The sequence below is a fragment of the Sander lucioperca genome, chromosome 5 (assembly GCF_008315115.2).
Source record: "Sander lucioperca isolate FBNREF2018 chromosome 5, SLUC_FBN_1.2, whole genome shotgun sequence".
Lineage (NCBI taxonomy): Eukaryota > Metazoa > Chordata > Actinopteri > Perciformes > Percidae > Sander > Sander lucioperca.
This window is the reverse complement of record NC_050177.1, coordinates 36214578-36227659: the sequence shown is the minus strand read 5'-3', so window position 1 is coordinate 36227659 and position 13082 is coordinate 36214578. Positions and strand designations below refer to the sequence as shown.

General features: G+C 39.9%; 1 protein-coding gene across 1 annotated transcript in view; it reads right to left on the bottom strand.

The window, feature by feature from the left end:
• The window catches only part of LOC116039002 (alpha-2-macroglobulin-like), a 160627-nt gene that overhangs the window by 25568 nt on the left and 121977 nt on the right, over positions 1–13082 (bottom strand). The gene's annotated exons all lie outside the window — the stretch shown is intronic.

The window sequence follows — 13082 nt, the reverse complement described above, 5'->3', positions numbered from 1 at the left end:
TTGTTCACGTGTCATTTGGAAGCATCGTTTAATGAGCGTCTGGACATCTTTACTACACACTAGGGCTGAACGATTAATTGCATTTGCGATAATATCGCGATATGTTAAAACGCGATTTCCTAATCGCAAAGGCTGCGATTTGGTCACATGACTCGCGAGAGCACTCTGCAGAGAAAGCATCAACTTAGCATGCTAACGCTACACCAGGGGTCACCAACCTTTTTGAAACTGAGAGCTACTTCATGGGTACTGAGTCATACGAAGGGCTACCAGTTTGATACACTCTTCTGAAATAACAAATTTGCTCAGTTTGCCTTTAGTTATATATGATTATTAATGATTAATGATACTCCTCTATGTGAAGACACTGATCACGTTAATCATTTCCTATTATCAATAATTAATTAATAATAAAGGGTGGTGATGGCGCAGTGGATATGACACATGCCTTTGGTGTGGGAGACCTGGGTTCGATTCCCACTGTGATACATCAACCAATGTGTCCCTGAGCAAGGCACTTAACCCCTAGTTGCTCCAGAGGCGTGCAACCTCTGACATATATAGCAATTGTAAGTCGCTTTGGATAAAAGTGTCAGCTAAATGACATGTAATGTAATAATTATCAACAATGACTTAACAAGGTGGGAAACAGATAATGTCAATATTCAATTTTCATTTTTAGAACAGGCCTGAGGGCTACTCATGTGGTCCTTGGGGGCTACCTGGTGCCCGCGGGCACCGTGTTGGTGACCCCTGCGCTACACCGTACCTTGAGCTGATTTCTGTCATTCAAACAACTCTGAGTTGTAGTTTAAAACTTTTACAGCCATTTTAATAAAATGAAGGGTTTTATTCTGGTTCGAGTCCATACGTGCAGTTAATGGATACAGACACGCAGAACTGAAGGCTCGGTTGGCAACTAGCTCTGATTAGCGGTTAGCGGTTAGCTCCGTTATAAAGATATGGAGTGGAGGAGCTGCCACTGAGAGGGGTAACAACCAGACTCTGATAAATGACGTTCGGGGAGCTTTCACAGCAGCGTGGCCGCAGTGTTTCAACGGTTTTATTATACAGTTAATCCCACGGCAAGAACACCAGCAACTAGCTAACGCAACGATAGCCTCTCTGAACAAGGGGCTGGAGGCAGCTCCTCTGTGCACTGTAAAAAAAAATACACTGTTGTGTGTGTGTATATACTATAATTTGTCTAGTATGTGTGTATAAACTGTCTAGTATGTAATTGTGTGTTGTTCATACTATAAAATGATTTATTGTTTGTCTTTGTTGAATAATACAGAAGACAAAGCTTAAAAAAATAATCAAATCGAAATCGCAATATTTGGGAAAAAAATCGCAATCAGATTATTTTCAAAAATCGTTCAGCCCTACTACACACACTGTTGATGTGATGGACAGTGAATCTGAATTCTGCCCAGCAACTTTTAATGTGTTAGTGTGCTATTTTCTATAATAATCTGAACTTGTGTAAATTATCTTTGAGTAGCCATATGTCTTCACGTAGTAGACAATGGCAAAATAAATCAGAATGTTTTTTTGGTGAAGTGTCCCTTTGAATCATTTTTAATCATGTTAATGAGGAGTAGGCCTATGTAATAATTTATATTTATATTCACAAACAGTAGCCTATTGAAGAATTTAATTTTCAAACCCTTTACCCTATTTATATTAGAATGAAACAGACAAATAATTGTTAACGCTTTAAGTTGTGTTCTATTGAAAGGATCTAGCTACATGCTAACGAGAGCTCGACTCGGCGGAAGCATAAATACTGCCGCGCGGAAGGATACATGAGTGAATCGACAGTGATCCAACTGTCAGTCTCCGTCAGTGTCGATCAAAGTCGGGAGGATGGCGCTTGGACATTTAGCAACGGAGGATTTAATCACGGGCTTACTTCGTTTTGGAATGAAGGTCACTGAAGAGGAGCGAAGTAAATTCAAAGGTAAATGATGTGCATTTTTAATCTGTGTTTGTGGTGTTAATATTCAAAGTTGGAAGTTAACTTTACCGTTAGCACTAGCCAAGTTCATACTCTGTCAACATTAGCTAGCTACACTCGACATTGATGATTGCCATTATTAACGTTAACAGGTTAGTTAGTTAGTTAAAACATTAGCAGTATTATGTCCCATATTGCCATTCTACATGTTACGACATGGTACTTAGCTAGCTAATGGTACTTAGCTACAGTTGACCATCGAGCTAGCTAGCTAACATTAACGTTAGCTATAAAAACTACTGCGTCAGAGGAGAAAAAGCGTTTTTGCCGCCGAAAAGTTTTTTCTTCTGATTTACGTTAACGTTAGCTATAAAACGTTAGCTGGACTGCGTCAGAGGAGAACGATAAAAAGCGTCTTTGCCGCCTAAAAGTCTTTTGTTCTGAAATGTATGTTAATGGTAAAGCAAAGCCATTTGGGCGGAATGTGACTATCGGTAGCCAGTGAGGGTTTGAAATGATGATTTATTCTTTATTTTGTCGTCAAACTGTCTTAGAACATTTTCGTAAAACCATGTAATGTTAACGTTAATTAACCTACAAAGACTAACGTCAAGTTACAACACCAGTCACGTTAACGTTAACTGACAGAACCGACCAACGGTTAACCTCCCTTTCGAGTAGCTAGCTAAGCTTAACATTTAACGTTAGCTAGCTAGCTGCTGTTTTCAAAATAACCCGATTATTATCATTAATAAAAAAAAAAGTAAGATAGGCCTAACGTTATATTAATATTGTGTGTGTGAGAGAGAGAGACACTTTTCCAACGTCACTAATGAGGTACGCCTAAATACCTGTTTTTTTTTTTTTTATTATTTTTTGGCCATTTTAGGCCTTTAATAGACAGGACAGCTGAAGACATGAAAGGGAATGACATGCAGCAAAGGGCCGCACGTCGGAGTCGAACCCACGGCCGCTGCGTCGAGGAGTAAACCTCTATATTTGGGCGCCCGCTCTACCAACTGAGCTATCTACAAACCCTACTTTGTGTTTTTATATGGATATTAGGTCCGGATTGCATAATGTGCCTTTTAAATGTGTAACCCTTGTGTTGTCTTCCCGTCAACCTTGAAACCTTTTTTTTTGACGTTTTTGATGCCTTTTTTTCACAGTTTGTTTTTGCTTTTTCCAGCGTTTTAAATTGTTACATTTTTCTTCTACACATTTTCAGCGCTTATTTCTACGTTCCATATTTTCTGATATAAAACAAAAATTGAAAATGGGTCAATGTGACCCGAAGTCAACACAAGGGGTAACGTTACATTATGCTGTTACCACGGTGGTGGTTAACATTGCTGTTTTTCTTTTCTGTATTGTACGTTAGATAATGAAGTTGACGGAGAAGCAGTGGACTATGGATCAGGGGTGTGATTCTTCCGGATAATCTCATTTTTTTTTTTTTTTTGGGGGGGGGGTGGGGTGTGTCGCATGCACAGGTCGGGGGTATTGGTAAACATAATGACCGGTCACTGCTGTCAGCGTTTTTTGTGCCTCTGACTCATGTCTTCATATCACTCCGCAAGTGGTCCAGGTAGTGGCCCACACTAACTTAGTGTTGAGCCGGGAAACATGGCTAAAAGAGCTCTACAGCGAAAAGATGTGCTGGGCGAGCCGTCAGTCGGTCGAAGCTAACAGAAGCTAGCTGGCGTAAACTGACAGTTGACCAACGCTACCAAGTGATCGGCGGAGACAGGGAGTACATGTATTTGAAAGAGTCCGGCAGTTGTGGTAGACGAAGGTCCAGTCGGGAGATTGGATGGAGAGTCCACTGAAGTCCACTGTGGTCTGAAGGGCTAATCCTCGCTAGATCACTAGCTAGTCGGGAGGTTGACAGCTAACGTTAGCCAGCTGAAGCTAACAGTCGATCGATGGTGAGTAACGTACGTTACACAGGCTGGCAGCAGCACAGAGTCCAGAGTTGATAAGTGGGGGGGGGGTAGAAAGGTGTTGAGAATGACCAACACCTAATCTTAAACTTAGTGTAGCTACTTAAATTGCTACGACCCGATCAGAGGTTACTTAAATTGAGACGTTCAGTCAAAATCAAGCATGTCACCTTCAAACGGGATCTCTGTTTGCAGGGTTCAGGCTGGACCCTCCCGGTGATCATGCTGCTCTGGGGGACCGGCTGTACAGTGAGAAGCCGCTGCTGACAGACGCAGAGCTCTGCCAGAACTCCAACTGCTGTCTGTCTGTGCGGCCGTCTGACGGCATCAGTATTAAATTGAGACAGTTTTATTAGCGGTTAAAAACGTCTCGCGTTAAATAGTCTAATTCGGTACAGTTGGTTTTAACGCCTGATGCAAAGTGTAGGCCTATAGGAGTACACATGAAAACCTTGAACAAGCAGCGTCGCTCTGCTCTGTCTTTCTGCTGTGCCCCATTCACGTAGTAGTTTTACACTATGTAGATTAAACTCTGCAATTAATCCGCGGTTCACATATATGTATGAACTGTGGTGGTCCGTTACACTGTAGGCTATATTCAACATCACTGATTAAGTAGCCTAAGTCAAACAACTGGACTTTAGGGTCAAGTGTTGTTGTATCCGGCCCATGTCCCGGATGTGAAAGCCTCCTTACTGGACTACTGAATATAATAATATTCCATTATATTTTGTATTTTGAATTGTTACCTGCCACCAGAATTTTGTGATTTCCTTGCAATAAATATTGACATTTTTACCATAAATTGGTGCCTAAAAATGTATCAGAATGCAGGAATTGAAGTCTTTTACTCTCAGAATTTCATGGGGGAGGACACCCAGACCCCCTCCCCCCCTGCTTTGTGTGTTCCCGCAAAGACAAATTCTGAGCAAGGAAAAACCCTGAAGTATAATCACAGGCAGCCATAAAAAACATTTATATTGCAGAGTTAGAGTTATAACTTAATATGTACAGTGTCAACAGAGAGAAACACGGACAATTGAACAGACAGTGACAACATACATACTACATACCTACATACTGTAGAGAATGACAGTAACAGCATACAAACGGCATAAATAAAAATTTGTTATAAACGTGTGCTCTTTAAAAAGTAGAAAGCATTGTTTGCCAGTTACATTAAATGTTTAAAAATCCGTAAATGTCCGTGGGTGGGGCTGCATGGGCGTGGTAATGTGGGCTGGTGTGGGTATGGGTGTGGGTGTGTGTGGGTATGGGTGTGGTAGTAAGGAGAGAGAATAGGAGAAGGAAGTTTGTGTGAGGTGGACCTGGTCACCACAGACCCAAATCTTCTCAGCTGTTGCTACTGTCATATGCTGTACTGGCTCTTCATGTGGCACTATTATTATTTATATTATAACAAGGTAATGCAATGTGTGATCAAGTGATGACTGATTAACAGTAATGTAAATGCTAAATGCCCTAATACCTACATATCATGTAAGACTCAATTTCTCCATTTCTTTGCACAAAACTCTCCAGAAAGTGCCATTTAATGGTTTATTTTTGAAAAAAATGAGGGGGGGAGGGGGCTGTCGCAGCGTCATGGGTGCGCCGTATATTTTCCTGCTTTTTTGTCCTTTGCCAATCACACCTGTGATGGATTGACTGAGAGGATGGTTTCATACCTCTTTGAAGGATCGTTTAAGAAGCAAGCCAAATTCAACCGATTTGTACAGCAGTGGAAAGAAACCGTGACACTAACGGTTGAGCCTGTCCCGGTACATTCAGAGAAGGCTACAGTGGAATCAAGGTACCGGTAACAGTAATGTTATGTGATTAACATTAGGCCCAAGTAGAACCACGGAAGATAACTCTATAATCTCATAGACATATAAATAATATAAAATGTAAAGGTTACTACTGAAGAAGTTTTTATCTGGATCTGAATTCACCTGGCTCCGGTAGTTTATGTAGTGTAACATTATGCATTAGGGTGTACACACTGTAATGCATAATCTTGCACAGTCTTTGTAGTCCGAACGCAGGGGTAGAATGTAACTAAGTACATTTACTCCAGTACTGTACTTCAGTCTAAATGTTGAGGTACTTGTACTTTACTTGAGTCTTTTCTTTTCATTCTACTTTTTACTCCACTACATTCATCTGTTACAGCTTTAGTTACTAGTTACTCCACTACATTCATCTGTTACAGCTTTAGTTACTAGTTACTTAAGTTACTCCACTACATTCATCTGTTACAGCTTTAGTTACTAGTTACTTTAGTTACTCCACTACATTCATCTGTTACAGCTTTAGTTACTCCACTACATCTGTTACAGCTTTAGTTACTAGTTACTCCACTACATTCATCTGTTACAGCTTTAGTTACTAGTTACTTTAGTTACTCCACTACATTCATCTGTTACAGCTTTAGTTACTAGTTACTAGTTACTCCACTACATTCATCTGTTACAGCTTTAGTTACTAGTTACTTTAGTTACTCCACTACATTCATCTCTTACAGCTTTAGTTACTAGTTACTTTAGTTACTCCACTACATTCATCTGTTACAGCTTTAGTTACTAGTTACTCCACTACATTCATCTGTTACAGCTTTAGTTACTAGTTACTTTAGTTACTCCACTACATTCATCTCTTACAGCTTTAGTTACTAGTTACTTTAGTTACTCCACTACATTCATCTGTTACAGCTTTAGTTACTTTACAGATTAAGATTACTGCTCACAGAACACATGTAGTTTATAAAATCTGATGTTTGATTCTAAAGTAAACTGAGATGATTAGTCCATTAAACACACAACTGGTTGGATCCTTCACACTTTCTAACATGTTTTAATGTTTAACTACATTATCGTGATAATACTTACAGACTTTTGCTTAAGTAACATTTACACTGCAGGACCTTTACTTTAACAGTATTGTTACAGTATGGTTAATTTGCCATACATTTTAAGACTATTGTTTTATTGTAAGAGTCCATGCAGGGTTTGTCTACATGTTTTATTTCCTTATATTTGTGTTGGAGTTCATATTAAATTACTAAAGGCTCTCTTTGAAATTTAATTTTAAAATCCTATGATAATGTTGTGACATGTTTCCTGTTTGTTGTTTGTGCTGTGTTGCAGAATGAATATCTGCCGAAGATTTTAAGATGGCTTTAAGATCCTAGTACCCACAGTGCTTAGACTGACTCAAAGGAAATCTCCCCTTGCAGATCTGGCTTTGGAGGAAAGAGAGGCTGCCCTCACCGAAGATGTCCCCGGTAAGTGACTCACTGATCAGCCGTGGTCACCCCTAGTGTTGTGGAGCCATTTAAGCTTAATTTCTTTTCTATTTGTCTTCAGACAAGATAAGGCCTAACCAACCAAAATACACTGTACATTCACCTAATACACTTTCTTTTATTTTTTTACTTATTTTTCAGGGATTGATTTCAGAGCTGCAATCCTGCTGTTGCCGATCCTGTTCAGGGAGAAAAATGACATTCTCATCATACTTGGAGAGGTGTGTAATTTGTGTATATATTTATTTTTTGTTTACATTACTTCACGCAGAGACTGGGAGAATTATATACTGGGCCTTGGTGTGGACATGGGGGAACGCAAAGCTAAATATGGAGAGAAAAAAAATGCATGCACAGTAAGAAAGATCTCTGATTTCACAAAAAATGTTGTAGTCTTTTGATAGGCCATTAAATGATGGTTAAGGTTTTTACTTACCGGAGACATTTTTGTATGTATGTGTACATACATATATATATATATATATATATATATATATATATAATTTATTTATATTTGAACAGTTGTTTTTTATGAATGTTTGTGGTAGATTTCTGCAATTTAACTGAGTGAATACTACTTTATGATCTCTTGCAGGATCAGCCTGGTTGTAGCGCTATCCTATTGCATGCAGAGGGAGTTTGAAAGACAACCGTTTATCTCGCCCCTCGGATTGAGCCCTGTCAATGGAGAGTTCCCTGACCCAACATCTTGATGTGGTCTGGCCAAGCCCCCAGGAAGAGCGCCGAGTCTAAAAGCCACCATGGGCTTGTGGTACAGTGGTACTGCACCCCATGGCCCAGAAAGACTTTTCACATAGACTTTGCATGGTGAAAGAAACGTCTATATTTCAGCGGATAATTTGTTTCGGGGTATATCAACTTACCAGCCCGAACACTGAAAGGGTCCTTGGTCAAAACGTTACGTTTTTAACATTTTTAACATTCACTAGAAGCGAATCCAGAATTATTAAATTTTTTAAATATATATATTCCACTAAATTAAACCTTCTAAAAGTCTCTTATTCACTTGCTGTACAGAAACCATTATACACTATATTTACCTCTATAGAAAACTGAGAAGACTAGATAAAACAAAATAAATAGTATGATGATAATCGAATCCAACGATTTTATTACAGCAGCAGTAATGAGGAACCTGGTCCTCCAGGCGCCGACGGAAGCGGAGGCCGAGAAGGCCATTAAAGGGTTTCTCCGGCTGGCACCTAATCGCCACCACCGCCGGCCAAGATAATTCTTTATTTTAATGTTTTAATATTTGTTAATGTTTTTTTTATGTTTATTGATTAATGATATAGTTCAAAATAAGTGTTTGTTCAGCAAAAAGTGAGAAGTTTACTGGTCTTGTTTATACCAGCGATCCTACAGAGTGATTTAAGATGTTTTCAAATAATTGCGTTAATAATTGTTTGTCATCTTCTAGACTATGATTTCTACAGATTAGACTGGTATTATTGGACTGTAGCTATAGTTTATTATAAAGTAGTAGTAGTTATAGCAGTAAAATGTTAATTGGGCCCGCTAAAATCTTCTCGGTGTACTAAGGTAAGTTATTTGTAATTTAGTTTATCAACATTTAAAGAGTAAAGGTATGTTAGGATAACATATACGGTATATAGCGCCTGACATCTGCAGACGGTATAAATGATATCTGGTGGATGTAGAGCCTGACATCTGTACTATGTATAACAGGAAGATGACCACATCTGTAAGATGTATAGCAGATGTTAGAACGATGTGTATATAAGCCTGCTTCTCTACGATGTATTGCGATGTACGTCGCCGCGAAGTATGTGTGCTTACTGGGTAGTACAGGAGAAGCGCGCAGGCAGTTTCGTCTCACATTAGCTGTTTAAGTGTAATTGCTAATGTTAACTAGCATTTTAGTTAGCAATAATTAGCCTGTGCCTGTTATCTCCTTACATATACCTACGCTCTCCGTCTCTGCAAGATTGGGAATGATTGAGATTTCTCTTGGCACAGCTACCAGAAGACTTACAACTTTCAGACATGTTGCTCACGTCACATTTATGTCGTCTCTCTCAGTTGGAGGCTGCACAGTAACGCTCAGCCATCACCGGAAAAGTGCTTCTAATATCCTTCACTGGTCTCCGTCCAGAGCAACGGGATCTGTTGGTCCATTCTTATATACGTCTATGGATATTGGCCGATGCCGATTATGTAAAAAAAAATGCCAAACATCGGCCGATTAATTGGTCGACCTCTAGTCGATATTAGTAGGCCTAGTGCTTTCTTCTCTATCCCTGTAGACAAGGACAGACAGTTTTGGTTCGCATTCACCTAAAAAATGAAAAGATACACCTATACCAGAATCCCTCAAGGGTTTTGTGAGTCTCCAACCATGTTTTTGCAAATAATGTTTGCTACCTTACCAAATTTGAACCTCCAGCAAGAAGTCAACTTTTGCTTTATGTCGATGACATCTTGGTGTCTTCACCATCTGAACGTCACATTCTGGCCCAGATGTACTAACGCTTTTGCGCCAACTTCAGGCGTATTTGTTTTTTGCAACGTGCACGTAAAAGCATGGCGAGGTATGTACAAACAGGCCGCACTGAGGTAAAAGAGCAAACTGCCTGTTGCAGGAACTGAAAATGGAAAATTGCGCTTTTCCGTGTCATGCATATGCATTCATGGGAGGGTGAAGGGGAAACTGGGAGTTTCCCATAAAGAGATGGGAGGAGAAGCGTAAAGTGCGCCTAATTATGTATTCCGCACTATGTAGCCTACAAAAACCGCCCGTGACAGCGCACCTCTATTTTTGCGGTGAAAATTCTCCACCTCTTAAAAGCAGGTGTAAACCTGCCGTAAGCGGGTTTCCTCGCATATGCCTCCTGGTGAAATGGCAGCAGTAATCCGAGCAAGACGAAGACATAGGCCAAGGAGACTGAAAAGATTTTTTCCACAAGGATCACACTTTTTCAGATTAAGCTATGCAATATTATAGTTATTGGAAGAAATCAAAGATGACATCGAATCTCCAACTCAGTGTTCACATTCCATTCCAGCAGTTGTTAAACTCATCGCTACATTACAAATATTGGCATCAGGATCATTTAAAACAGTCATAGCATCAGTAGTGGTAATATCGCAGTCTGCACTCAGCCGTATCATAGCACCAGTACTTGACGCTTTGCTACAGCGCATTAGTCAATACATTTCCCCACCACTAACACACACTTTCGCAAATGTACGTAGGCTACATCTGGCCGTCTGGCTTTAAATCATTTTGGCTAATATTATCTCTGCAGTGTTTAACATGCGATTTACCCATAGACTGTTAATTTTACAGTCAGTGGATTTACCACAGCAGTTATCAGGAGTTCTGCTGTGGATTACCCATAATTTGTTACTTTTAGCGCTGCGGCGCAATGTGAAAATCAAGTCAAGTGGGTTTTATTGTCATTTCAACCATATACACTGTATATAGTGAAACAAAACAACGTTTCACCATGGATCAAGTGGTGTTACACAGTTGTTTTTTTTAAACAACATAAAATCGACATTCGAGACAGCTAGGCTACATTTAGTGCACACACATTATAGACTATACATAAAATGCAATTACTACTTAAAGTAGAGCATTTAAGACAGACAAGGGACAGGACAGACAACAGAAGACAAAAGACAGGGCATAAGTAGACTTGTAACAGAGCACTGATTGTTATAAATGAGGTGAAGGTAGAATATACAGAATTTAGCAGAAAAGAAAAAGAAAATAAAAAAAGTGCAGGAGTGGATTTCAGTTCAGTGTGAAAAATTTGTCTGACTGCTGCTTGAGGGAAGAAGCTCTTCCCTATTCTGGAGGCTGGGAGCAGTTATACTGCGGTACCTTCTACCTGACGGCAGTAAGGAGAAGAGTGCATGGGACAGGTGTGTTATCCTTAACAATGCTTATGGCTTTGCGCAGACAGTGGGTGTTGTAGATGTCAGAGAGGGAGGGAAGAGAGGCCCCAGTGATCTTTTCAGCCATCCTCCCAATCTGCTGCAGGGCCTTTCATTCTGCAACAGTGCAGTTACCAAACCACGCTGTGATGGCACTGCTGAGGATACTCTCAATAGTCCCTCTGTAGAAGGTTGTCAGGATGGGGGAGGGAAGGTGTGCTTTCCGCAGCTTCCGCAGAAAGTAGAGGCGTTGCTGGGCTTTCTCTGTCATGTATGTAGTGTTCTGAAAGTGACGCCAGCAGACGGCGCTCTCCCCATTTATGCAGGAATTTAACAGAACCTATATACAACCGGTACACCAATATTACATATGGTTAAAGTATGACTCCCATTTTATGTACAGATGACAGATATTACAACTGAAGTGCAACATAGACACATACATTTAAAATATTAAATGTTTAGACCTACGCTGACAGTTTAATTACCTTGTTGCTATCCTGTACAGCTCCAGCTGCTTTTATTCTCTGCATCCACCTTTTCTGCTTGAAAAGCATGAATAATCACGGAAAGAAGCATTATTTGCATATACATTTTCATAAGAAGAAATAGTAGTAGTAGTTTTTTATTCAGCCATAATACAGTCTGCATGGAGTGCTGCTCTGTTGTTTAGAAGTTGTCCCTCTGGTGCTCTTCAGTTTGGGGATCCTATAGTTTAAAAGGTTGAAGGAATCTGAGGCACTCAAGTGGTTAAGAAGTCTTCAATATCTTATTGACTATCGTGTCATGCCTTGGCATGTTTGAATGATTACATTTTAGTTTAGTTTTATTGTTTTTCAATGTACAGCACATTTCTTCTCTACTGTGTTGTAACTCATTACCTGCATGTAACTTTATCAGTTCACAAATATTTACTTACTGGAAAATGTGTCTACTTTGGCCCTAGTGATCGTTAAGAGCTGTTTGCATGACAAAAGCGAACATACCACGCTGGGTAAAGGGCAATGTTGCAGAACTTAACCTACTGTAACATTGACACGTTCAATTGATTTAAAATAGTTAGCTACAGCAATATCATCTTGGCATTGTCACTATGGAAGGTACAAAATGCTTCAAGGTGTATGTGCATATCTAAAAAAAAAAAAAAAAAACTTGGGGGGTGGGGGGATGTTTTCATGCAGCCAGGTCTCCGTTATCACCACAATAATCTGTGCGATGGTTGGTAACCACAACTATGCAAATGAGGAGCAGTTAGCTCGACGCCCTGCTTCTTGAAGTCGCTGCAACGCTACCAGAATGCTTTGCCCGGCAGCTCACATAGACAATGAATGGGAAGCGTGGAAGTGACGCTTGCCAGTGGACACGTACCGTTAGCCTAGCCTGGATCCCGGCATGCTTGGCTCACATCTGCTCAAAAAAATCTAAACTTTAGGCCTTAAAAGTCTTACATACAGTATTGTGTTCTAGGTCTTAAATCATTTTAAACAGGTCATAATTTTACTTCGTTCATGCAACGCTACTTCTAATGCTCTCTGTTTTTTCTCTCACTAGTCCCAATATTTTGCTGTATTACGACTACAAATGAGACCAACATGCAACTTGTATTGCAGCCAATCAGCTTTTGTGTTGTTGGCGCGAGTCTCTTTCGGATTGTACCACAGACATAAACAGATTTTATTCTTCAGCTATGGGGAAGTTCAAGTTTATTGATACTTGGCTTGAAAAAACAGAATTCAGGGCATAGTTGATGTTGTGATAAAGGTTTTAAATATCGTTCATAATAGTCTTAGAGGTCTTAAAAAGTCTTAAATTTGAGTTGGTGAAACTCTGGCCAGGCTGTTGTTTTGTGCGCTTCACTGAGCCAGTAATCTCGCCAGGATGGAGCTAGATTCTCCTGGGACTCATACATCTTTTAAACACAGAATCTCAGTTACATTTTTGAGGACGT